At 35.4% G+C, this 24,764-nt stretch overlaps 1 long non-coding RNA gene across 1 annotated transcript; it reads left to right on the forward strand.

Moving 5' to 3' along the window:
* Positions 1-550: 550 nt before the first annotated feature.
* Positions 551-23,709, forward strand: LOC136034320 (uncharacterized). Its single transcript, XR_010619160.1, has 2 exons — positions 551-1,371; positions 23,442-23,709. It is a non-coding gene; the product is annotated as an uncharacterized LOC136034320 (long non-coding RNA).
* The last annotated feature ends 1,055 nt before the right edge of the window (positions 23,710-24,764 follow it).

Below are 24,764 nucleotides of genomic sequence, written 5' to 3' on the forward strand. Positions count from 1 at the left end.
CCAGAAGACCAATCACGGATGCGCGTTAATTTGTTTTCTTTTTTGTCTCCCAGGGGTGGTCGTATCGACCCAGTGGTGCTAGAATGTCACGAGAGGGCTCATTCTAATGAAAACTAAAAGTTTTAGTGCCTTTTTTCTGTGACCGAAGAAATTAGAGGGCATCTAGGCTTAATTTTTTGAGCCTCAAAAAAAATACACTCAATTTTTACCCAACGCCAACGAATCAAAATTTTGAGATAGCCATTTTGTTCAGCATAGTTATTTTTTTTTTCATTTTATATTAACAAAGGTGGCTCTATATTTTTCAGCGCTTCTTTTTCCTTTTTTGTGAAAGTGTAAGCCATCCAAAATACAATCATTTGTCCTGGAAATAAGCTTGCATTGTGTCTAAGCGCCTCCCTGTGAACTCGAGGAAAGGCTGCAGCCTGGAAATACTCTTTTGTACCTCACCCAAGCCCGATCAGGAGTATCACTACCTCTTGTGGTCAGTTAGTTATTATGGACAGCCTCATGGATATATCTGTCATTGATTTTGATATTTCTGTCTGATATGTTAACGTGTAATTGCTAACCGTTTATTAGTCTTAAAATTTTTATAACAGAAAATAGCTTCAACTTATAAGTTCTTCGTACAAGGTCGTAATCAGGGAGGAGGTACTGGGTTTATTCTCCCCCCCCCCCCCCGAAACCTTGTCTGGCCATGTAAAACTATAGACAAAATGCATATAAACAACTTTTTCATGTTTTTTTATTTTGTTCACCCCCAATTGAAAATTGAAGCAGATCTTGAAGACTTGTGCCTAAGTGAAAAAAAGAAAATACTGACTCACATGTGATAGTCAAGTAGGGATGTTACAACAGATTATAGTAATCTATTGACTATCGGGTCCGTTCCTCTCATTATCCGATAAATTTTCTTTTTGCTCTTATATTTCCTTTTTTTCACGGAGCAACACAGATTCATTGGACCTTATCGCTCCGAAGTGCGAATTAAGGTAATTATTTATGTATGTACCTGTAAGTCAATTTTAATCACGCTTTAAATTTCCTCGTAGAGGTTAGCCCAGTTTCAATGGCAATTGAAATATACTGATTTTGCAGGAGAAAATAATTTGGCTTCGTATTAATATTTTGTACGATTCATTGCACTGGCTACCTGAATCCTGACCCATTGATTCTTAATTTATGAATAATTTAAACTTAGTTTGTGGTTCCATTTTCTGATTGGTTAGTATGCCCTACCATACATTTGTAAATCTCTTAAGTGCACATATCATTTTTAGTTTGTATTTCAAGTTCGTTTGAAGAAATTCATGTCCGTAGTTAGTGAGTTGATAAAATGTGGCGATGATTTGACACTGGTCAATAAACGTGAGTTATATTTTATAGATTACTATTAATTCTCCCTGGATACTATATATATATATATATATATATATATATATATATATATATATATATATATATATATATATATATATATATATATATATATATATATATATATATATATATATATATATATATATATATATATACTAGCTGTTGGGGTGGCGCTTCGCGCCACCCCAACACCTAGTTGGTGGGGGCGCTTCGCGCCCCCCCCCAAGCCCCCCCGCGCGCGTAAGTCGTTACGCGCCATAATAGTTACGCGCCATTGTTGTTGTGTCCCTATGTCCCACCTGTGAATATAGATAGATATATATATATATATATAAAATATATATATATATATATATATATATATATATATATATATATATATATATATATATATATATATATATATATATATATATATATATGGTTTTAACTACGTAAAACTTGCGAATATACAACATTCTTTGCTGTCCCATTGTCTTTGCATATAAATAGATTGTCAGGTTTACCGACTCTTGAACATGCAACATATAATGGTCCATGGGAAAACAATCTGTATTCAGATCTATACCTCATGATTCTAATGATTGCCCTTGAGCTTTGTTGATGGTGATTGCTAATCGACCATTCCCTGTCCCGGTGTCCCGGTCGTCATTTACATCCCCCTGTTTCCCCCGGTGTCCCCGTTGTAGTTGTGTCCCTGTGTCCCGGTCGTCATTTATATTCCCTGTGTCCCGGTCGTCATTTGTATCCCGGTGTCCCGGTCTGTATATACATTCGTTTTTTAGTTTTGTTTTTCTCCTTTATTTTTTTCCTTTTTTTTTCTTTTTTAGCTTATTTAGATTTTTAGATTTTTTAGTTTTTTTATTAGTTTTTAGTTTTTTTTTCTTTTTAGTTTTTTTGTCCCGGTCGTCATTTATATCCCCCTGTTTCCCCCGGTGTCCCCGTTGTAGTTGTGTCCCTGTGTCCCGGTCGTCATTTATATTCCCTGTGTCCCGGTCGTCATTTGTATCCCGGTGTATCGGTCTGTATATACATTCGTTTTTTAGTTTTGTTTTTCTCCTTTATTTTTTTCCTTTTTTTTTCTTTTTTAGTTTATTTAGATTTTTAGATTTTTTAGTTTTTTATTAGTTTTTAGTTTTTTTTCTTTTTAGTTTTTTTGTAGTTTTTACCTTCTTTTTAGTTTTGTTAATTTTTTTTTTTTACTTATGTCCTGGTCGTCATTTATACTCCCTGTGTCCCGGTGCTTTGTTGATTGCTAATCGAACATTCCTTTTGTCCTGGTCGCTTTCTCTTTGAGTGTCGTCATTTATTTTTTTCTTTTTTAGTTCTTTTAGTTTTTACCTTTTTTAGTTTTTTTAGTTTTTTAGATGAAAATTTTTTTTAGTTTTTTCCTTTTTTTCTTTTTAGTTATTTATTGGTTTTTACCTTTATGTTAGCTTATTTTTCAGTTTTTTCCTTTTTTTTATTTTTTTTTTATTTTTTTTTTTTAGTTTTTTACCTTTTTTTAGTTTTTTTAGTTTTTTTAGTTTTTTTAGTTTTTTAGCTTTTTTACTTTTTTTATTAGTTTTTAGTTTTTTTGTAGTTTTTGCCTTTTTTTAGTTTTTTCAGTTTTTTTTTTAGTTTTTTATTGGTTTTTACCTTTATTTTAGCTTATTTTTCAGTTTTTTCCTTTTTTTTAGTTTTTTTTTTAGTTTTCAGTTTTTTTAGTTTTTTACCTTTTTTTAGTTTTTTTAGTTTTTTTAGTTTTTTAGCTTTTTTATTTTTTTATTAGTTTTTAGTTTTTTTTGTAGTTTTTGCCTTTTTTTTAGTTTTTTTAGTTTTTTAGCTTTTTTATTAGTTTTTAGTTTTTTTTGTAGTTTTTGCCTTTTTTTAGTTTTTTTAGTTTTTTAGCTTTTTTATTTTTTTATTAGTTTTTAGTTTTTTTTGTAGTTTTGCCTTTTTTTAGTTTTTTCAGTTTTGACGTCACCTGATCCAGTTTTTTCAGGTGACGTCACCTGATCCACGATCCACAGATCCACAGACAACTTATTTTTATATATATATAGATAGTTTTTTTTTTTACTTATGTCCTGGTCGTCATTTATACTCCCTGTGTCCCGGTGCTTTGTTGATTGCTAATCGAACATTCCTTTTGTCCTGGTCGCTTTCTCTTTGAGTGTCGTCATTTATTTTTTTCTTTTTTAGTTCTTTTAGTTTTTACCTTTTTTAGTTTTTTTTAGTTTTTTAGATGAAAATTTTTTTTAGTTTTTTCTTTTTTTCTTTTTAGTTTTTTATTGGTTTTTACCTTTATTTTAGCTTATTTTTCAGTTTTTTCCTTTTTTTTAGTTTTTTTATTTTTTATTTTTATTAGTTTTTTACCTTTTTTTAGTTTTTTTAGTTTTTTTAGTTTTTTAGCTTTTTTACTTTTTTTATTAGTTTTTTGTTTTTTTTGTAGTTTTTGCCTTTTTTTAGTTTTTTCAGTTTTTTTAGTTTTTTATTGGTTTTTACCTTTATTTTAGCTTATTTTTCAGTTTTTTCCTTATTTTTTAGTTTTTTTTAGTTTTTAGTTTTTTTAGTTTTTTACCTTTTTTTAGTTTTTTTAGTTTTTTTAGTTTTTTAGCTTTTTTATTTTTTTTTATTAGTTTTTAGTTTTTTTTTGTAGTTTTTGCCTTTTTTTAGTTTTTTTAGTTTTTTAGCTTTTTTATTAGTTTTTAGTTTTTTTTGTAGTTTTTGCCTTTTTTTAGTTTTTTTAGTTTTTTAGCTTTTTTATTTTTTTTATTAGTTTTTAGTTTTTTTTGTAGTTTTTGCCTTTTTTTAGTTTTTTCAGTTTTGACGTCACCTGATCCAGTTTTTTCAGGTGACGTCACCTGATCCATCCACAGACAGACAGACAACTTATTTTTATATATATAGAAGATATATATATATATATATATATATATATATATATATATATATATATATATATATATATATATATATATATATTTCTTTTAGCTTATCATGAGACAAGACTAAGAGAAATGACAGAATAGATAGGAACTATAGAATTTGGGCTATATATTTGCAAATAAGGGGGGGGGGGGAGGGACAAAATATTTGGACATACTGAAGTTATAAAAGAATTATTACTTCATAATATGCAGGATAATTGTACTACTACTACTACTACTAATAACTCTAACTCTACCGACAAAGTACAAGGATAATTGTGCCTAATACATTTTGCATACGGACCTGCTATACTTTCTCCTGCCCACCCCTAATGTGCAAATCTGTAGCCTAAATTTGTATCTTAAATATTATATTTTCATTATATTTTGTGATATTTCATTAGAATTAGTAAGAGAAACAGGTTTTACTTAGATGAAGAATAACAAAGGCGCTATAACAGACAAGTACCATATATATATATATATATATATATATATATATATATATATATATATATATATATATATATATATATAAAAATAAGTTGTCTGTCTGTGGATCAGGTGACGTCATGTTTCTGTGTCGGCTGACGTCATGAAATTAGTTGTCGTCATTTTTGTTATGACGATGCTTAGTATATTGTAAAACACATTAATTTGGTTAATAATATACCATTTAAAACACCAAAATGAACATGCTGGAGTAGTCACTCGGTGAGAGAGGGTGTCAGAACGGAGAATGAAGGTCCCAGGTTCAAATCCTGGTTAGGCTAAAAAAGGTAAAAAACTAAAAACTAAAAAAAAACTGAAAAAACTAAAAAAAAGGCAAAAACTACAAAAAAAACTAAAAACTAATAAAAAAAATAAAAAAGCTAAAAAACTAAAAAAACTAAAAAAGGTAAAAAACTAAAAAAAAAACTAAAAAAAAGGAAAAAACTGAAAAATAAGCTAAAATAAAGGTAAAAACCAATAAAAAACTAAAAAGAAAAAAAGGAAAAAACTAAAAAAAAATTTCATCTAAAAAACTAAAAAAAACTAAAAAAGGTAAAAACTAAAAGAACTAAAAAAGAAAAAAATAAATGACGACACTCAAAGAGAAAGCGACCAGGACAAAAGGAATGTTCGATTAGCAATCAACAAAGCACCGGGACACAGGGAGTATAAATGACGACCAGGACATAAGTAAAAAAAAAAACTAACAAAACTAAAAAGAAGGTAAAAACTACAAAAAAACTAAAAAGAAAAAAAAACTAAAAACTAATAAAAAAACTAAAAAATCTAAAAATCTAAATAAACTAAATAAACTAAAAAACAAAAAAAAGGAAAAAAATAAAGGAGAAAAACAAAACTAAAAAACGAATGTATATACAGACCGGGACACCGGGATACAAATGACGACCGGGACACAGGGAATATAAATGACGACCGGGACACAGGGACACAACTACAACGGGGACGCCGGGGGGCACAGGGGGATATAAATGACGACCGGGACAGGGAATGGTCGATTAGCAATCACCATCAACAAAGCTCAAGGGCAATCATTAGAATCATGAGGTATAGATCTTAATACGGATTGTTTTCCCATGGACCATTATATGTTGCATGTTCAAGAGTCGGTATACCTGACAATCTATTTACATGCACAGACAATGGGACAGCAAAGAATGTTGTATATTCGCAAGTTTTACGTAGTTAAAAACATATATATATATATATATATATATATATATATATATATATATATATATATATATATATATATATATATATATATATATATATATATATATATATATATATATATCTATCTATATTCACAGGTGGGACATAGGGACACAACTACAATGGCGCGTAACTAATATGGCGCGTAACGACTTACGCGCGCGGGGGGGCTTGGGGGGGCGCGAAGCGCCCCCACCAACTAGGTGTTGGGGTGGCGCGAAGCGCCACCCCAACAGCTAGTATATATATATATATATATATATATATATATATATATATATATATATATATATATATATATATATATATATATATATATATATATATATATATATATATATATATATATATATATATGGTAGGCTACTTGTCTGTTATACGTCTATGTTATTCTTCATCTAAGTTTGTTATTCTAATTAAACGGTCTTTGTGGTTCAGGGGTCATTCTTAAAGAATTAAAACATAATTCGAACTCTAGCGTAAGGAGTAAGGTATTGACGAGGGGGTGAACCCTCTCATTTACATAATAATTTCTGTTTGTTTTAAATTTTAATGTTGCTCCTTACCTTCAGTTGAATTTTTTTTTTAATTTAATATCAAAACAATTTGATGACTAATTTCATCTCTTAAATCTTATTTATTCTATTTTAGTCTACCAGATGTAGTAAAACAGTTCGTGGTAATGAACTGTTGTAGGGAGCGACCCAGCTCATTAGTAAACGAAAGACTGAAAAATGGAATTTTGATACTAATACATATATCAAAAGAATTAGATTTTTATCCTGATTTTAAATATAAAAGTTTCATCCAATTTAGTCTTACTCATCATAAGATGGGATCCTGAGAAAATTTGCCCTATTTTGGAAAATAGGGAAAAACACACCCTGAAAGTCATAGAATCTTAACGAAAATCACACCATCAAATTCACCGTATCAGAGGACCTCACTGTAGAAGTTTCAATCTCCTATCTACAAAAATGGGAAAATCGCCTTTTTGGCCCAAAGACCGATCACGGGTGCGTGTTTATTTGTTGTTATGGCACTTGGTATTAACCAAGTGACATATAGCAGTCGCCAATTCTGTCGGTCTGTCGGTCCCGGTTTTGCTACTTTAGGCACTTCCAGGTAAGCTAGGACGATGAAATTTGGCAAGCGTATCAGGGACCGGACAAGATTAAATTAGAAATAGTCGTTTTCCCCGATTTGACCATCTGGGGGGGGGAGTGGGGGCCCAGTTAATTCGCAAAAAATAGAAAAAATGAAGTATTTTTAACTTATCAGCGGGTGATTGGATCTTAATGAAATTTGATATTTGGAATGATATTGTGTCTCAGAGCTCTTATTTTAAATCCCGACCGGATCTGATGACATTGGGGGGAGTTGGAGGGGGAAAACCTAAAGTCCCGGTTTTGCTACTTTAGGCACTTCCAGGTAAGCTAGGACGATGAAATTTGGCAAGCGTATCAGGGACCGGACCAGATTAAATTCGAAATAGTTGTTTTCCCGATTTGACCATCTGGGGGGGGGAGTAGGGGTCGGTTAATTCGGAAAAATAGAAAAAATGAAGTATTTTTAACATATGAGCGGGTGATTGGATCTTAATGAAATTTGATGTTTGGAATGATATTGTGTCTCAGAGCTCTTATTTTAAATCCCGATTGGGTCTGATGACATTGGGGGGAGTTGGAGGGGGGAAACCTAAAATCTTGGAAAACACTTAGAGTAGAGGGATCGGGATGAAACTTGATGGAAAAAATAAGCGCAAGTCCCAGATACATGATTGACATAATCGGAACTGATTTGCTCTCTTTGGGGTAGTTGGGGGGGGAGTAAGTCTTAAAAATTAGAAAAATGAGGTATTTTCAACTTACGAACGGGTGATCGGATCTCAATGAAATTTGATGTTTAGAAGGATATCGTGTCTTAGAGCTCTTATTTTAAATCCCGACCGGGTCTGGTGATGGGGGCGGGGAGTTGGGAGGGGGAAACCTAAAACTTGGAAAACACTTAGAGTGGAGGGATCGGGATGAAACATGGTGGGAAAAATAAACACAAGTCCTAGATAGATGATTGACATAAACGGAAGGGATCCGCTCTCTTTTGGGTAGTTGGGGGGGGGGGGTATTTCTGAAAAAAAAATAGGTATTTTTAACTTACGAACGGGTGATCGGATTTCAATGAAATTTGATAATTAGAAAGATATCGTGGCTCAGAGCTCTTATTTTAAACCCGACACGATCTGGTGATATTTGGGGGGGGGGAGTTGGGAGGGAGAAACCTAAAAATTGGAAAACACTTAGAGTGGAGGGATCGGGATGAAACTTGGTGGAAAAAAAAACGAGTCCTAGATACATGATTGACATAACCAGAACGGATCCGCTCTCTTTGGGGTAGTTGGGGGGGGGGTTAATTCTGAAAAACTAGAAAAAATGAGGTATTTTTAACTTACGAACGAGTGATTGGATCTCCATGAAATTTGATTTTTAGAAGGATATTGTGTCTCAAAGCTCTTATTTTAAATCCTGACCGGATCTGGTGACATTGGGGGAAGTTTGGGGTGGGGTGACCTAAAATGATGGGAAACGCTTAGATTGGAGGGATTGGGATGAAACTTGGTTGGAAAAATAAGCAGAAGTCTTGCATACGTAATTTACATAATTGGAACGGATCCGCTCAATTGCGGGGGGGGGGGAATTCTGAAAAATAAGAAAAATGACGTATTTTTAACTTACGAAGGAGTGATCGGATCTTCATGAAACTTCATGTTTAGAAGGACCTCGTAACTCCGATATCTTATTTTAAATCTCAACCGGATCATGCGTAATTTGGGGGGGTAGTTGGGGGGGACCGGAAATCTTAGAAAATACTTAAAGCGGTGAGATCAGGATGAAACTGGATGGGAAGAATAGAAACCTGTCTAAGATACGTGACTGACATAACTGGACCGGATCTGCTCTCTTTGGTGGAATTGGGGGGGGGGGGTAATTTTGAAAATTGAGGTATTTGTAACTTACGAAAGGGTGACCAGATCTTAATGAAATTTGGTATTTAGAAGGATCTTGTGCTTTAAAGTTCTAATTTCAAATTCCGACCAGATCCTGTGACATTCGGGGGAGTTGGAGGGGGGAACCGGAATTCATGAAAACATGAAAATTGGAGTATTTATATCTTACGAATAGATGATCGGATCGTAATGAAATTTGATTTTTAGAAGGAATTCATGTCTCAGAGCTCTTATTTCAAATCCCGACCAGATCTTTTGACATTGTGGGGATTTGGAGGGGGAAATCTTGGAAAAACACTTGGAGTGTAGGAATCGGGATGAAGCTTGGTAGATAGAATAAACAAATGTCCTTGATACGTGATTGACAGAATCGTACTGGATTCGCTCTCTTTGGGGGAGTTGGGGGGAGGAGTTCAGTGATTTGGCGAGTTCGGTGCTTCTGGACGTGCTAGGGCGATGAAAATTGGTAGGCGTGTCAGGGAGCTGCACAATTTGACTTGATAAAGTCGTTTTCCCAGATTCGACCATCTGGGGGGCAAAAGGGAGAGGAAAAATTAGAAAAAATTAGGTATTTATAACTTACGAGTGGGTGATCGGATCTTAATGAAATTTGATATTTAGAAGGACTTTGTGACTCAGAACTCTTATTTCAAATCTTGACCGGCATTAAGCCTCTCATTTTCCTTTTTAAATCAATCTATTGATTCATAGAATTTTGTTAGAGCTCATACCATATGATCTCTTGGCTCTTAGCTCTTCTCGCCTCGTCACAAGTGCCATATGAGCTCTTAGCTCTTGTTTTTATGGCACTTGGTATTAACCAAGTGACATAGCAATCGCAAATTCTGTTGGTCTGTGTGTCGGTCGGTCCTGGTTTTGCTACTTTAGGCATTTCCAGATAAGCTAGGACGATGAAATTTGGCAGGCACACCAAGAACCGGACCAGATTAAATTAGAAATAGTCATTTTCCCGATTTGACCATGTGGGGGGGGAGTGGGGGTCCAGTTAATTCGGAAAAAATAGGAAAAATGAAGTATTTTTAACTTACGAACACTTGATCAGATCTTAATGAAATTGGATGTTTGGAAGGATATCGTGTCTCAGAGCTCTTATTTTAAATCCTGACCAGATCTGGTGACATTGGAGGGGGAGTTGGGAGGGGGAAAGCTAAAATCTTGGAAAACACTTAGAGTGGAGGGATCAGGATGAAACTTGGTGGGAATAATAAGCATAAGTCCTAGATACACGATTGACATAACCGGAACGGATCTGCTCTCTTTGGGGTAGTTGGGAGGGGGGGTTAATTCTGAAAAATTAGAAAAAATGAGGTATTTTTAACTTACGAACGGGTGATCGGATCTCACTGAAATTTGATATTTAGAAGAATATTGTGTCTCAAAGCTCTTATTTTAAATCCCGACCAGATTTAGAAGGATATTGTGCTTTAAAGCTCTTATTTTAAATTTTGACCAGATCCTGTGATATTGGAGGGAGTTAGAGGGGAAAACCGGAATTCTTGGAAAACGTGAAAATTGGGGTATTTTATCTTACGAATAGGTGATCAGATCTTAATGAAACGTGATATAGAAGGATCTTATGTCTCAGATGCTCCATTTTTGACTCAAATCGGATCTGGGGACATAGGGGGTTGGAGGAGGGAAACAGAAACCTTGGAAAATGCTTAGAGTGGAGAGATCGGGATGAAACTTGATGGGAAGAATAATCACAAGTTCTATATACGTGATTGACATAACTAGAACGGATCCGTTCTCTTTGGAGGAGGTGGGGGTGTTAATTTGGCTGTTGACCAGATCTGTTGACATTGGGGGAGTTGGAGGAGGAAATCGAAAATCTCGGAAAACGCTCAGAGTGGTGGAATCGGGACGAAGCTTGGTGGATAGAATAAGCAAATGTCCTAGATACGTGACGTATCTAGATACGTTTTGACGTAACCGTACTGGATTCGCCCTCTTTGGGGGAGTTGGGGGGAGGGGTTCAGTGATTTAATATGTGCTCTGAGGCTAACCTGACTTTTATACATAATAATGATAGATGGTAATAAGCTTACATAAGCTATGGATGTCAGGTGATTGATTTTTTTAACGATAATTTCGACAGGACCTGTTCCTGGCAAATTTCTTGCCAGAAAGTAAAATCACTAAATAAATAAAACTAAAAACACTGAACAACACTAATGATGAGCCGAACCTGGAATTATTGTTGTGCCACGGCCCGAACTTTGACAGGCACAGGTCCTGTCGAAATTATCGTTAGAAAAAATCAATCACCTGACATCCATAGCTTAGGTAATTAGGTAAGCTTATTACCATCTATCATTATTAGGTTCAGTGATTTGGTAAGTTTGGTGCTTCTGGACGAGCTAGGACGATGAAAATTGGTAGGCGTGTCAGGGAGCCGCACAAATTGACTTGATAAAGTCATGTTCCCAGATTCGACCATCTGGGGGGCTAAAAGGAGAGGAAAAATTAGAAAAAATGAGGTATTTATTACTTGCGACTGGGTGATCGTATCTTAATGAATTTTGATATTTAGAAGGACGTCGTGACTCAGAGCTCTTATTTTAAATCCCGACCAGCATTAAGCCTCTGATTTTCCTTTTAAATCAATCTATTGATTCTTAGAAGTTTGTTAGAGCTCAAACCATATGAACTCTTGACTCTTAGCTCTTCTTGCCTCGTCACAAGTGCCATATGAGCTCTTAGCTCTTGTTTTTTTTTTCAGGGGTGATCGTGTCGACCCAGTGGCCCTAGAATTTTGTGAGAGGGCTCATTATAACACGAAATAAGATTTCTAGAGCCCTTTCTAAGTGAACAAAAAAATTTGAGGGCACCTAGGCCCCCTCCCACGCTAATTTTTATCCCAAAGTCAAAGGATCAAAATTTTGAGATATCCATTTTGTTCAGCATAGTCAAAAAAGATTATAACTATGTCTTTGGGGACGACTTAATCCCCCACAGTCCTTGGGGGAGGGGCTGTAAGTTATAAACTTTGACCATTGTTTATACATAGTAATTGCTATTATGAAGTATACAGACATTTTTAGGATGACTTTTTCCCGTCGGGGAGAGGGGGTTACGTGGGAGGATTCCTCCATGGAGGAATTTTTCATGAGGGAAGATAATATTCATGAAGGGGGCGCAGTATTTTCTAGCATTATTTAAAAAAAAAAGAGAAAATAAATACATTTTTTTTCAACTGCAAGTAATGAGCAGCATTAAAACTTAAAACGAACATAAAATATTACTTATATAGAGGAGTTTGTCTCCTCAACAATACTTTGCTATTTACGCTGAAGTATTTTTAGTAATTTCAACTATTTTTTCTATGGCCTTTATGATTCAGGGGTCGTTCTTAAAGATTTATAACAAAAATCAGGTCTTAGTGTAAAGAGCAAGGTGTTGACGCGGGGGCGAACCCCCACATATACGTAATAAAAATATGAAAATATAGAAGTTTGTTACGTAAGTTAATTCGTAAGGTACGTATGTTTATTACTAACAAAAGCGTTCGTAAAAAATCTAGTTGCTTTTTTAAGTAACCGAAAATTGGAGGGCACCTAGGTCTCCTCCCCCGCCCCTTTTTTTCAAAATCGTCCGATCAAAACTGCGAAAGCCATTTTGCAAAAAAAAATTAATATACAAATTTTGTTTTATTTCTTCATGTGCGGTGAGTCAAAAATAAAAAAATGTATTAATTCAAAAACGTTCAGAAATTAAATAAAAAAAAGTTTTTTTAACTGAAAGTAAGGGGCGGCATTAAAACTTAAAACGAAACAGAAATTATTCCTCATATGAAAGGGGTTTCCCCCTCTTCAACACCCGATCTTTACGCTAAAGTTTGACTCTTTCTCTCAACTCTACTTATTAGAACAGTAAAAAATTTAGCGCGAAGACTGGGACGTCGAGGAAGGGAGAGCTCCTTTCATATACGGAATAATCCCTGTTCGTTTTATTTTCATTTAATTATCCTTACAGAAGGATAGGTCTTTATACCAATTTGCTGACTCATTTGTTACTATCTTCAAATTCAGGAAGTATAAATTTCCACTTAATATATTTTACTAGGAAATGAGCCGATAGACACTTTTCGACTCAAAATTAATTATCGCTTTTGTGTTTCTTTTATCTGAGTGATTGATAAATAACATTCGAAATTACTGGTTTTATAAGCATATGTTGTAATTTTGTCTAATTACAGATCTCTTGGAAACAAGACATGGCAGACATATTTCCAATCTAATCGCCAAACCACAAAGAATGTGCCAAGAGAAAATTCTGATTTGTAATCAGAAAACCGCGAGTGATTCCTTCTCTGGCTAATATTCTCCTAAAGGGTTGTCCTCAACCGGTGTTCGGTAAAAATGATGCTCAAATTGTTATTGATATTGGCTCAGAATGTTATACCTAACCAAGGACAACAACAGCCCATACAATCTATAACTTCTCAACCTGCGTAGCTAGTACAAACTCAACTAGAGCCTCAGGGAATTGTATTACTTCCAATGTAATACCCACGACAACCTTGATTATCTCAGATCATTTCTTTGCGCTCAAGGTAAACTTTGCTACATTCTTTTTATTGATTTAAGGAGGAAGTAAACATGAATTTATTGATTGTCGCGGTCCTAAGGAAATTCTGAAAGATTTTATAAATGAGCTCAAAATATCAATATCGGTAAATGTTTACTTTCGATCCAAGTGCTCTAAACTTTTCGTTCCAAGTCGTCCCCAAAGACATAGGTATAAGGTTTTTTGACTACGCTGAATAAAATGGCTAACTCAGAATTTTCATCTGGTGACTTTGGGAAAATAATTAGCGTAGGAGGGGGCCTAAGTGTCCTCCAATTTTTTTGGTCACTTAAAAAGGGCACTAGAACTTTTCATTTCCGTTTGAATGAGCCCTCTCGCAAAATTATAGGACCACTGGGTCGATACGATCACCCCTGGGAAAAAAAAACAAACAAAAAAATAAACACGCATCCGTGATCTGCCTTCTGGCAAAAAATACAAAATTCCACATTTTTGTAGATAGGAGCATGAAACTTCTACAATAGGGTTCTACTGATACTCTGAATCTGATGGTGTGATTTTTGTCATGATTCTATGACTTTTAGGGGTTGTTTTCCCCTATTTTCTAAAATAAGGCAAATTTTCTCAGGCTCGTAACTTTTGATTGGTAAGACTAAATTTGATGAAACTTGTATATTTAAAATCAACATTAAAATATATTTCTTTTGATGTAGCTATTGATATCAAAATTCCATTTGTTAGATTTTTGGTTGCTATTGAGCCGGGGCGCTCCTTACTACATTTCGTTACGACGAACTGTTTGATTAGAGAAACGCATCCATTTTTGGTTGACCTTTCTCCTCCATGGGGCAAACTAAAAATGCTTAAAGTGGGCTTTATTACAGATAACATTACCTATAGAGCAAAGCGTATTAGTCCATGAGCCCCGCGGGCAGCGGGAGGGGTATAATCCAACAAAGAGTGATAAAACTAAAAACCAAAAAAACTCAAACGAGGTGTGTTAAATTTTTTTAGAATAGAAGAAAAGAGGACCCAGTATCGAACCCTGGGGTAATCCGCATGTTATCACACAAGCCACAGAAGTAAAACACCCATTCACCCAAATTTGCTTCTGGTCTCTTAAATAAGATTCAAATTAAGACAACCCCTTCTCGATCACACCGATTTTTTCCAGCCCAAGTAATAATTTTTTATGGTCAATCGTGTCAAGAGCCTTCTTCAAATCCAGGAATAAAGCAGCTGGAATCAGACCCGCGTAAACCGTCGTATTTACCCAGTCAACAAGTTTAATGGTTGCCATTTATGTGGAATTATTTTTTTCCGAAGCCAAATTGAGTATTTTTATAAGAATTTATTATTTTCAATATAATCAGTTAGCCTGGATCCAATCATCTTTCATACATTTTTGGAAAGAAAGGGAGGATAGAAATGGGTATTTTGTTTGAAGGTTCGTCTCTCTTACCTCCTTTATGCCATGGTATTATTTTAACGACCATAAAAACTTCTGGGAAAATTCCTTTTTCCGTAGATTCATTAATCAAATTCATAAAACTGGTGTTAAAACTAATTTAGCAATCTTAAAAGAAATCCTGTCTACACCACTTGAATTTGATTACATCCTACTGATAATTTTACTCACTTCATTTATAGTACAAGCATTAACAAGAGCTAAGAGCTCATATGGCACTTGTGACGAGGTCGGAAGAGCCAAGAGCTAAGAGCTCATATGGTATGAGCTCTAGCAAAATTCTAAGAATCAATAGATTGCTTTAAAAGGAAAATCAGAGGCTTAATGTCAGTCGGGATTTAAAATAAGAGCTCTGAGTCACGAGGTCAAGCTAAATATCAAAATTCATTAAGATCCGATCACCCACACGCAAGTTAAAAATACCTCAATTTTTCTAATTTTTCCTCTCCCTTCAGCCCTCCTGATGTTCTAATCGGGGGAAACGACTTTATCGAGTCAATTTGTACAGCTCCCTGACATGCCTGCCAATTTTCATCGTCCTAGCACGTCCAGGAGCACCAAACTCACCAAAGCACTGAACCCCACCACCTAACTCCGCCAAAGATAGCGGATCCGGTCCGGTTATGTCAGTCACCTATCTTGGACTTGTGCTTATTCTGTCCACCAAGTTTTATCCTGATCTCTCCGCTACAAGCGTTTTCAAAGATTTTCGGCCCCCCACCCCCTAATGACACTGGATCTGGTCGGGATAAAAAATAAGAGATCTGAGTTTCGAGGTCCTTCTAAATATGAAATTTCATTAAGATATGATCACTCTTTCGCAAGTTAAAAATACCTCATTTTTTCTAATTTTTAGAATTAACCCCCCCCCCCCCGCTCCCCCAAAGAGAGCAGATCCGTTCCGGTTATGTCAATCCCGTATCTAGGACTTGTGTTTATTTTTCCCACCAAGTTTCATCCCGATCCCTCCACTCTAAGTATTTTCCAAGATTTTAGGCTCTGCCCCCCAACTTCCCTTTCACCGGATAAGGTCGAAATTGAATATAAGAGCTCTGAGACATGATATCCTTCCAAACATCAAATTTTATCAAGATCTGATCACTCCTTCGTAAGTTAAAAATACCTCATTTTTCTTATTTTTCAGAATTAACCCTCCCCTCCATTCCCCCAAAGAGAGTGGCTCCGTCCCGGTTATGTCAATCGCGTATCTAGGACTTGTACTTATTTTCCCCCCAAATGTCACCAGATCCAGTCGGGATTTAAAATAAGAGCTCTGAGACACGACATCTTTTCAAACTTCAAATTTCATTGAGATTCGATCACTCCTTCGCAAGTTAAAAATGCCTCATTTTTTCTAATTTTTCAGAATCCACCCCCCCCCCTCCCAACAGAGCAAATCTGTTCCGGTTATGTCAATTGTGTATCTAGGTCTTCTGCTTATTTTTCCCACCAAGTTTCATCCTGATCTCATGACTCTAAGCGTTTTCCAACTTCAAATTTCATTGAGATTCGATCACTCCTTCGCAAGTTAAAAATGCCTCATTTTTTCTAATTTTTCAGAATCCACCCCCCCCCTCCCAACAGAGCAAATCTGTTCCGGTTATGTCAATTGTGTATCTAGGTCTTCTGCTTATTTTTCCCACCAAGTTTCATCCTGATCTCATGACTCTAAGCGTTTTCCAAGATTTTAGGTTCCCCCCTCCAACTCCCCCCAATATCATCGAATCTGGTCGGAATTTAAAATAAGAGATCTTAGACACGATATCCTTCCAAACATCAAATTTCATTAAGATCCGACCACTCCTTCGTAAGTTAAAAATATCTCATTTTTCTAATTTGTTCAGAATTAACCCCCCCCCCCTTCAACTCCCCCGAAGAGAGTTGATCCGTTCCGATTATGTCAATTACGTATCTAAGACCCTTACTTATTTTTCCCACCAAGTTTCATTTCGATCCCTCCACTCTAAGCGTTTTCCAAGATTTTAGGTCCCCCCAATGTCACCAGATCCAGTCGGGATTTGAAATAAGAGCTCTGAGACACGATATCATTCCAAACTTCAAATTTCATTAAGATCCGATCACTCCTTCGTAAGTTAAAAATACCTCATTTTTTCTAATTTTTCAGAATTAACCCCCCACCCAACTCCCCCAAACAGAGCAGATCCGTTCCGGTTATTTCAATAACGTATCTAGGTCTTTTTCTTATTTTTCCCACCAAGTTACATCCCGATCCCACCACTCAAAGCGTTTTCCAACATTTTAGGTTTCCCCCCTCCAACTCCCCTCAATGTCATCAGATCTGGTCAGAATTTAAAATAAGAGCTCTGAGACACAATATCATTCCAAACATCAAATTTCATTAAGATCCCATCACCCGTTCATAAGTTAAAAATACTTCATTTTTTCTATTTCTTCCAAATTAACCGGCCCCCACTCCCCCCCCCCAGATGGTCAAATCGGGAAAATGACTATTTCTGATTTAATCTGGTCCGGTCCCTGATACGCTTGCCAAATTTCATCGTCCTAGCTTACCTGGAAGTGCCTAAAGTAGCGAAACCGGGACCGACAGACAGACAGACTGACAGAATTTGCGATTGCTATACGTCACTTGGTTAATACCAAGTGCCATAAAAACCAAGTGATTTTCTACTGGAACTTCCGAATGAACTATTTTGGGAGGCCGCTTAATTTTTTTCGAGCATCATCGCAAAGTTTTGTTCCCTCACTAGAAAAATATTTACATAAATAATTCGCAACATCCTTTGGGGTAGTAAAAGCCCCCCCCCTTTGATTGTAATTTATTAATAACTTCTATTTTACCCTTTTGACCCAGGAGTGAATTTACCGTTTTCCATGTTTTTTTCACATCACATTTATGCTTTATAAGCCCATATTGTAAATACATTTTTTTTAAGCTTTCCGTTTCAATCCGTTTAAAACATTCTGATAATTTTTAAATTGCTGTAAATTAATAACCGAGGGTTCATCTAGGTATATTTTATACTATCAACTTAAAAAATCTAGAATACCCTGTTTAATCCATGGTTTCTTTGGGAATTTCGTTCTACCCCTTTTAAGTTTTCTAAGAGGACACGTCTCATTCAATATCTTTTTAAATATTGCATATGGCATATATGCAATATAAGCATATGTGGTTTCCCCCCAGACATATTACTCTATTTCATTCAGACAGAATTCGTCTTGTCAGCAATTCTGACAAAAAAAGATTAAAATATAGTTCATTCATTGAATGTTTACTGACTGAAAAAATATCAAGCACGTTTCAACGGGCAAGAAGCTGTTAAAATATATAAAAACAAGGGCAAAGAGCTCATATGGCACTTGTGACGAGGCGAGAAGAGCTAAGAGCCAAAAGATCATATGGTATGAGCTCTAACAAAATTCTATGAATCAATAGATTGATTTAAAAAGGAAAATAAGAGGCTCAATGCCGGTCAGGATTTAAAATAAGAGCTCTGAGTCACGATGTCCTTTTAAATATCAAAATTCATTAAGATCTGATCTCCCACTCGTAAGTTATAAATATCTAATTTTTTTCTAATTTTTCCTCTCCCTTTAGTGCCCCAGATGGTCGAATCTGGGAAAACGACTTTATCAAGTCAAATTGTGCAGCTCCCTGACACGCCTACCAATTTTCATCGTCCTAGCACGTCCAGAAGCACCAAACTCGCAAATCACTGAACCCCTCCCCCCAACTCCCCCAAAGAGAGCGAATCCAGTACAATTCCGTCAATCACGTAACAAGGACATTTGTCATATGAGAACAAAGAAAGGGAACAAAAAATGAAAAGAGAAAAAACAAATAGGTGAAAAAACGAGGATTTTATCAGCCAGTAGCTAAATATTGAAAAACAAGCAAATATTTCGACAAGGACCTCCGCCAAGTCGTCCTCAGTGCTCAAAGAAAGAAAAAAAAATAAAAAAAAAAAAAAAAAAAAAAAAAAAAAAAAAAAAAAAAAAAAAAAAAACCAGCAAAATCTAACCTTTATAAGTGACCTGCACGAGAGGAAGACAGATACTGACTCAACCAACAAAAAACCAAGTTTAAATCAATGAAAGAGAAGTTACCAATTAGATTGAATAAGTATCCTTTGCCTTGCAACAGATTTCGCCTGTCTACAATTTCGGTTTTCATTAGATATGCGGACATGTTGTCTTAAATTAGATTGAGCGGAAATATTCATAGATTCTTTTAATATTAAATTATTATAAATTGGGCTTAAGGAAATATAGAGACACGGGAGATATTTCCTTAATCCCAATTTATAATAATTTAATATTAAAAGAATCTATGAATATTTCCGCTCAATCTAATTTAAGACAACATGTCCGCATATCTAATGAAAACCGAAATTGTAGACAGGCGAAATCTGTTGCAAGGCAAAGGATACTTATTCAATCTAATTGGTAACTTCTCTTTCATTGATTTAAACTTGGTTTTTTGTTGGTTGAGTCAGTATCTGTCTTCCTCTCGTGCAGGTCACTTATAAAGGTTAGATTTTGCTGTTTTTTTTTTTTTTTTTTTTTTTTTTTTTTTTTTTCTTTGTTTTCTTTGAGGACGACTTGGCGGAGGTCCTTGTCGAAATATTTGCTTGTTTTTCAATATTTAGCTACTGGCTGATAAAATCCTCGTTTTTTCACCTACTTGTTTTTTCTCTTTTCATTTTTTGTTCCCTTTCTTTGTTCTCATATGTCATGCATAGCCAGTATGGTCTCAGAACGTATTTAAGGACATTTGTTTATTCTATCCACCAAGCTTCATGCCGAATCCTCTACTCCAAGTGTTTTTCCAAGATTTCCCCCTTCAACTCCCCCCAATGTCAAAAGATCTGGTCGGGATTTGAAATAAGAGCTCTAAGACATGAATTCCTTCTAAAAATCAAATTTCATTAAGATCTGATCATTTATTCGTAAGATAAAAATACCCCAATTTTCACGTTTTCCAAAAAATTCCGGTTTACCCCTCCAACACCCCCTAATGTCCACAGGATCTGGTCGGAATTTAAAATTAGAACTTTAAAGCAAAAGATCCTTCTAAATATCAAATTTCATTAAGACCTGGTCACCCTTTCGTAAGTTACAAATACCTCAATTTTCAAAATTACCCCCCCCCCCCAATTCCACCAAAGAGAGTAGATCCGGTCCGGTTATGTCAGTCACGTATCTTAGACAGGTTTCTATTCTTCCCATCCAGTTTCATCCTTATCTTACCGCTTTAAGTATTTTCTAAGATTTCCGGTCCCCCCCAACTCCCCCCCCCCAATTACGCTTGATCCGATTGGGATTTAAAATAAAAGATCTGAGTTACGAGGTCCTTCTAAATATGAAGTTTCATGAAGATCCGATCACTCCTTCGTAAGTTAAAAATACGTCATTTTTTCTTATTTTTCAGAATTACCCCCCCCCCCCAATGGAGCGGATCCGTTCCATTTATGTAAATCACGTACGTAAGACTTCTCATTATTTTCCCTACCTAGTTTCATCCCAATCCCTCCAATCTAAGCGTGTTCCATGATTTTAGGTTCCCCCACCCCAAACTTCCCCTAATGTCACCAGATCCGGTCAGAATTTAAAATAATTGCTTTGAGACACGATATCCTTCTAAATATCAAATTTCATTGAGATCCGATCACCCGTTCGTAAGTTAAAAATACCTGATTTTTTCTAATTTTTCAGAATTAACCCTCCCCCAACTACCCCAAAGAGAGCGGATCTGTTCCGTTTATGTCAATCATATATCCAGGACTTGTGCTTATTTTTTCCACCAAGTTTCATCCCGATCCCTCCACTCTAAGTGTTTTCCAAGTTTTAGGTTTCCCCTCCCAACTCCCCCCCCCCAATGTCACCAGATCCGGTTGGGTTTAAAATAAGAGCTCTGAGCCACGATATGCTTCTAAGTATCAAATTTCATTGGGATCCGATCACTCGTTCGTAAGTTAAAAATACCTCATTTTTTCTAATTTTTCAGAAATAATCCCCCCCCAACTACCCCAAAGAGAGCGGATTCGTTCCTTTTATGTCAATCATGTATCTAGGACTTGTGTTTATTTTTCCCACCAAGTTTCATCCCGATCCCTCCACTCTAAGTGCTTTCCGAGTTTTAGATTTCCCCCTCCCAACTCCCCCCCCCCCAATGTCACCAGATCCGGTCAAGCTTTAAAATGAGAGCTCTAAGACACGATATCCCTCTAAACATCAAATTTCATTGAGATCCGATCACCCGTTCGTAAGTTAAATATACCTCATTTTTCCTAATTTTTCAGAATTACCCCCCCCCCCCACTACCCCAAAGAGAGCGGATCCGTTTCGATTATGTCAATCATGTATCTGGGACTGGTGCTTATTTTTCCCATCAAGTTTCCTCCCGATCCCTCCACTCTAAGTGTTTCCAAGATTTTAGGCTCCCCCCTCCAACTCCCCCCAATGTCATCAGATCCAGTCGGGATTCAAAATAAGAGCTCTGAGACACAATATTATTCCAAATATCAAATTTCATTAAGATCCCATCACCCGCTCATAAGTTAAAAATACTTCATTTTTTCTATTTTTTACGAATTAACCGGCCCCCCACTCTCCCCAGATGGTCAAATTGGGAAAGCGACTATTTCTAATTTAAGCTGGTCATGTCCCTGATACGCCTGCCGAATTTCATCGTCCTAGCTTACCTGGAAGTGCCTAAAGTAGCAAAACCGGGATCGACAGACCGACAGACCGACAAAATTGGCGATTGCTATATGTCACTTGGTTAATACCAAGTGCCATAAAAACCAACAATATTTTGCATGCATTCGTAAGTTCGCAGGTTTTTTTGCAGGTTCGATGTATCCCGACACTCTCAATACAGCCATTAATATAGATGTCATCATAGTTTCCTCTGGCTTGTACCCAAAAAACATTACGGATAGATATCTTAACAGATCTAAACATTATATATCTAAACAGATATATATCTAATATTATTAAACCATAAACATCTGCATCAAGAATATCTCTGCTAAATTTTAATCTAAACTTTAATCTAGAAACTTTCTGTTTGTGAAATTTGAATTTAAGAAGATCACCTATTCTGCTGGACAAAAAAAAATTTTCTTATAGAACAAAACAAGACAAATAAATAAAGGAAATTACCCTTTTACACCAATTGAATGTAAGATAGAAATGATAGAAGCTTTAATTATGGATCCGTGTTCATTTAACAGACAAGATGATTAAGCCTCCAAGCTGTGACAAATTCGATCTAACTTTTCGAACAACGATCCCAAGATAGGTCAAAAACTTGTAAATGAACATCTAGTATGAATAAGTCATTTCAAAAATGTATGTTAATAAAAAAAATTGTCAGTTCTCAGAGGTATATAAATCTAACTCCCATTGCTTTTCTTAATTTTGCATTATTATTTTCACTGTACATTAACAAAACAAGGATTCCAAAAAGCAACAAATTTTGGTATTATATGCATAGACACCTGCTTGAGTGAACGACTAGGCAGCCTGGTCTTTGGAAATGAGCACAATTGAAGTTGACACCACTTATTCTTACCAGACTGTTCTCCACTTAGCAGACGTCCAACAACGAATATATTTAAGCTAGGATAATAATCAGAAATAGAGCTTAGTCTGTTTCAAATAAAAATATGCTAAAGAGAATTTTCCTGAAAAACGTTCCCCTCATTTGAGGGAATTTTTCTTGGAGGGTGAGCCAGACTTACCAGCATTATTTGAAATCAATTAGAATTTAATAAAAAATAAGTTTTTTTTAGCTTAGAGTAAGGAGCAGCATTAAAGCTAAAAACGTTTTTGAAGGGGTTGCAACCCTCCTAAATACCTTGCTCTTTACAGGAATGTTTGATGGTTTGTCCCAATTTTTTTCAAGAACGACTCTTTATATGCAAGGGCCATTAAATTAGAATAGGAATTTTTTTAGAAGCGGGAAAATTTACCGTGGAGATCAAGGCATTGAGGAGGAGGACACTCCCTTCATATACAGAATAATTTTTGTGCTTGTTTTGGGTTTTAATGTTGCTCCTTACCTTCAGTTGAAAAAAGTTTTTTTTTTTTAATTTAATATCAAAACAAAGTGATTACTAATTTCATCTCTTAAATCTTATTTATCCTATTTAAGTCTACAAGATGTAGTTATCCCTACACAAGGATAGGTCTTTATACCAATTAGCTGACTCATTTGTTACTATCTTCAAATTCAGGAAGCATAAATTTTCACTTAATAATATTTTACTAGGAAATGAGACGATAGACACTTTTCGACTCAAAATTAATTATTGCTTTTGTGTTCCTTTATCTGAGTGATAGATAAATAGCATCCGAAATTACTGGTTTTATAAGCATGCTTGTTAATTATCATTTTGTCAAATTACAGATCTCTTGGAAACAAGACATGGCAGACATATATTTCCAATCTAATCGCTAGAAACAGCGCATGCTTCTATTTCCTAGAAACTCAATCATAGAAAAGAAATTTAGCTTGCTGAATGAGGGTCATGTTGTTTTTTGTTTTGAGGATCAATCGTTTTTGTTTTGAGGATCAATCGTTTTGTTTGACAGAGGTATCAATGCAAAGTGACAAAAGAGGAATAAGTTTTTTAATATGATTAAGTGAATGTGGATGAAGTGAATTCACCCAGTTTCGACAAGGTCTGCAGTTGTTTCGAACAAGTGAAAATGTGCCGTGCTGATCCCTAGTCTTAAAAAATGTGCAGCTATGCTCTATTGCAACACAGAAAATACATCAAGAATTGTCAAATAATCATTTTCTTCAGTGCAGCAATATCACCAAACCACAAAGAATGTGCCAACAGAAAATTCTGATTTGTAATCAGTAAGGCGCAAGTGATTCCTTCTGGCTAATATTCTCCTAATGGGTTGTCCTCAACCGGTGTTGGGTGAAAATGATTCTCAGAATCGTCATCGATGCTGGCTAAAATATAGTAACAGCCAGACATGCCCAAGTAATACTTCATCTTAGCATTCCATCCTACATTCAATAATTACTAGCAAATAACACCCAACCTCAGTTAACAACATAGTGATATCTCCCAGCAAGTACTTGCTTTTAGTATCCGTACTCAGAATGTTAAGCCCAACCAAGGACAACAACAGCCTATACAGTCTATAACTTTTCAACCTGCGTAGTTAGTACAAACTCAACTAGAGCCTCAGGGGATTGTATTACTTCCGATGCAATACCCACGACAACCTTGGTTATCTCAGATCATTTCTTTGGGCTCAAGGTAAGCTTTGCTAGATCCTTTTTATTGATTTGAGGAGGGAGTAAACATGAATTTGTTGAATGTCGCTCAAAATATCAATACCGGTAAATGTTTACTTTCTTCACAAGCTTCCTCATTGAATGATAAAACAAGTTTTATCAAAAGCATGACCTACCTAGAACGTTTTTTCGTACCCAAAAATGGCAGTATGCTGTGATGGCCCCTGGAGGTAATATGCACAATCAGAGTTTGTTAATTTGACAGTTTCGTGACAGATAAATTAAATACAGGTAGGATGAAGAGTGAAAATAGTATTTGCTGTAGTAATAACTCTCGGTAATTACAATCAGTGTTACGGGTTTCCCCCCATACACATTACTCTATTTCATTCAGACAGAATTTGTCTTGTCAGCAAGTCTGACAAAAAAAGATTAAATTATAGTTCATTCATTGAATGTTTAGTGACTGAAAAA

The sequence above is a fragment of the Artemia franciscana genome, chromosome 2, assembly GCF_032884065.1.
Source record: "Artemia franciscana chromosome 2, ASM3288406v1, whole genome shotgun sequence".
NCBI lineage: Eukaryota > Metazoa > Arthropoda > Branchiopoda > Anostraca > Artemiidae > Artemia > Artemia franciscana.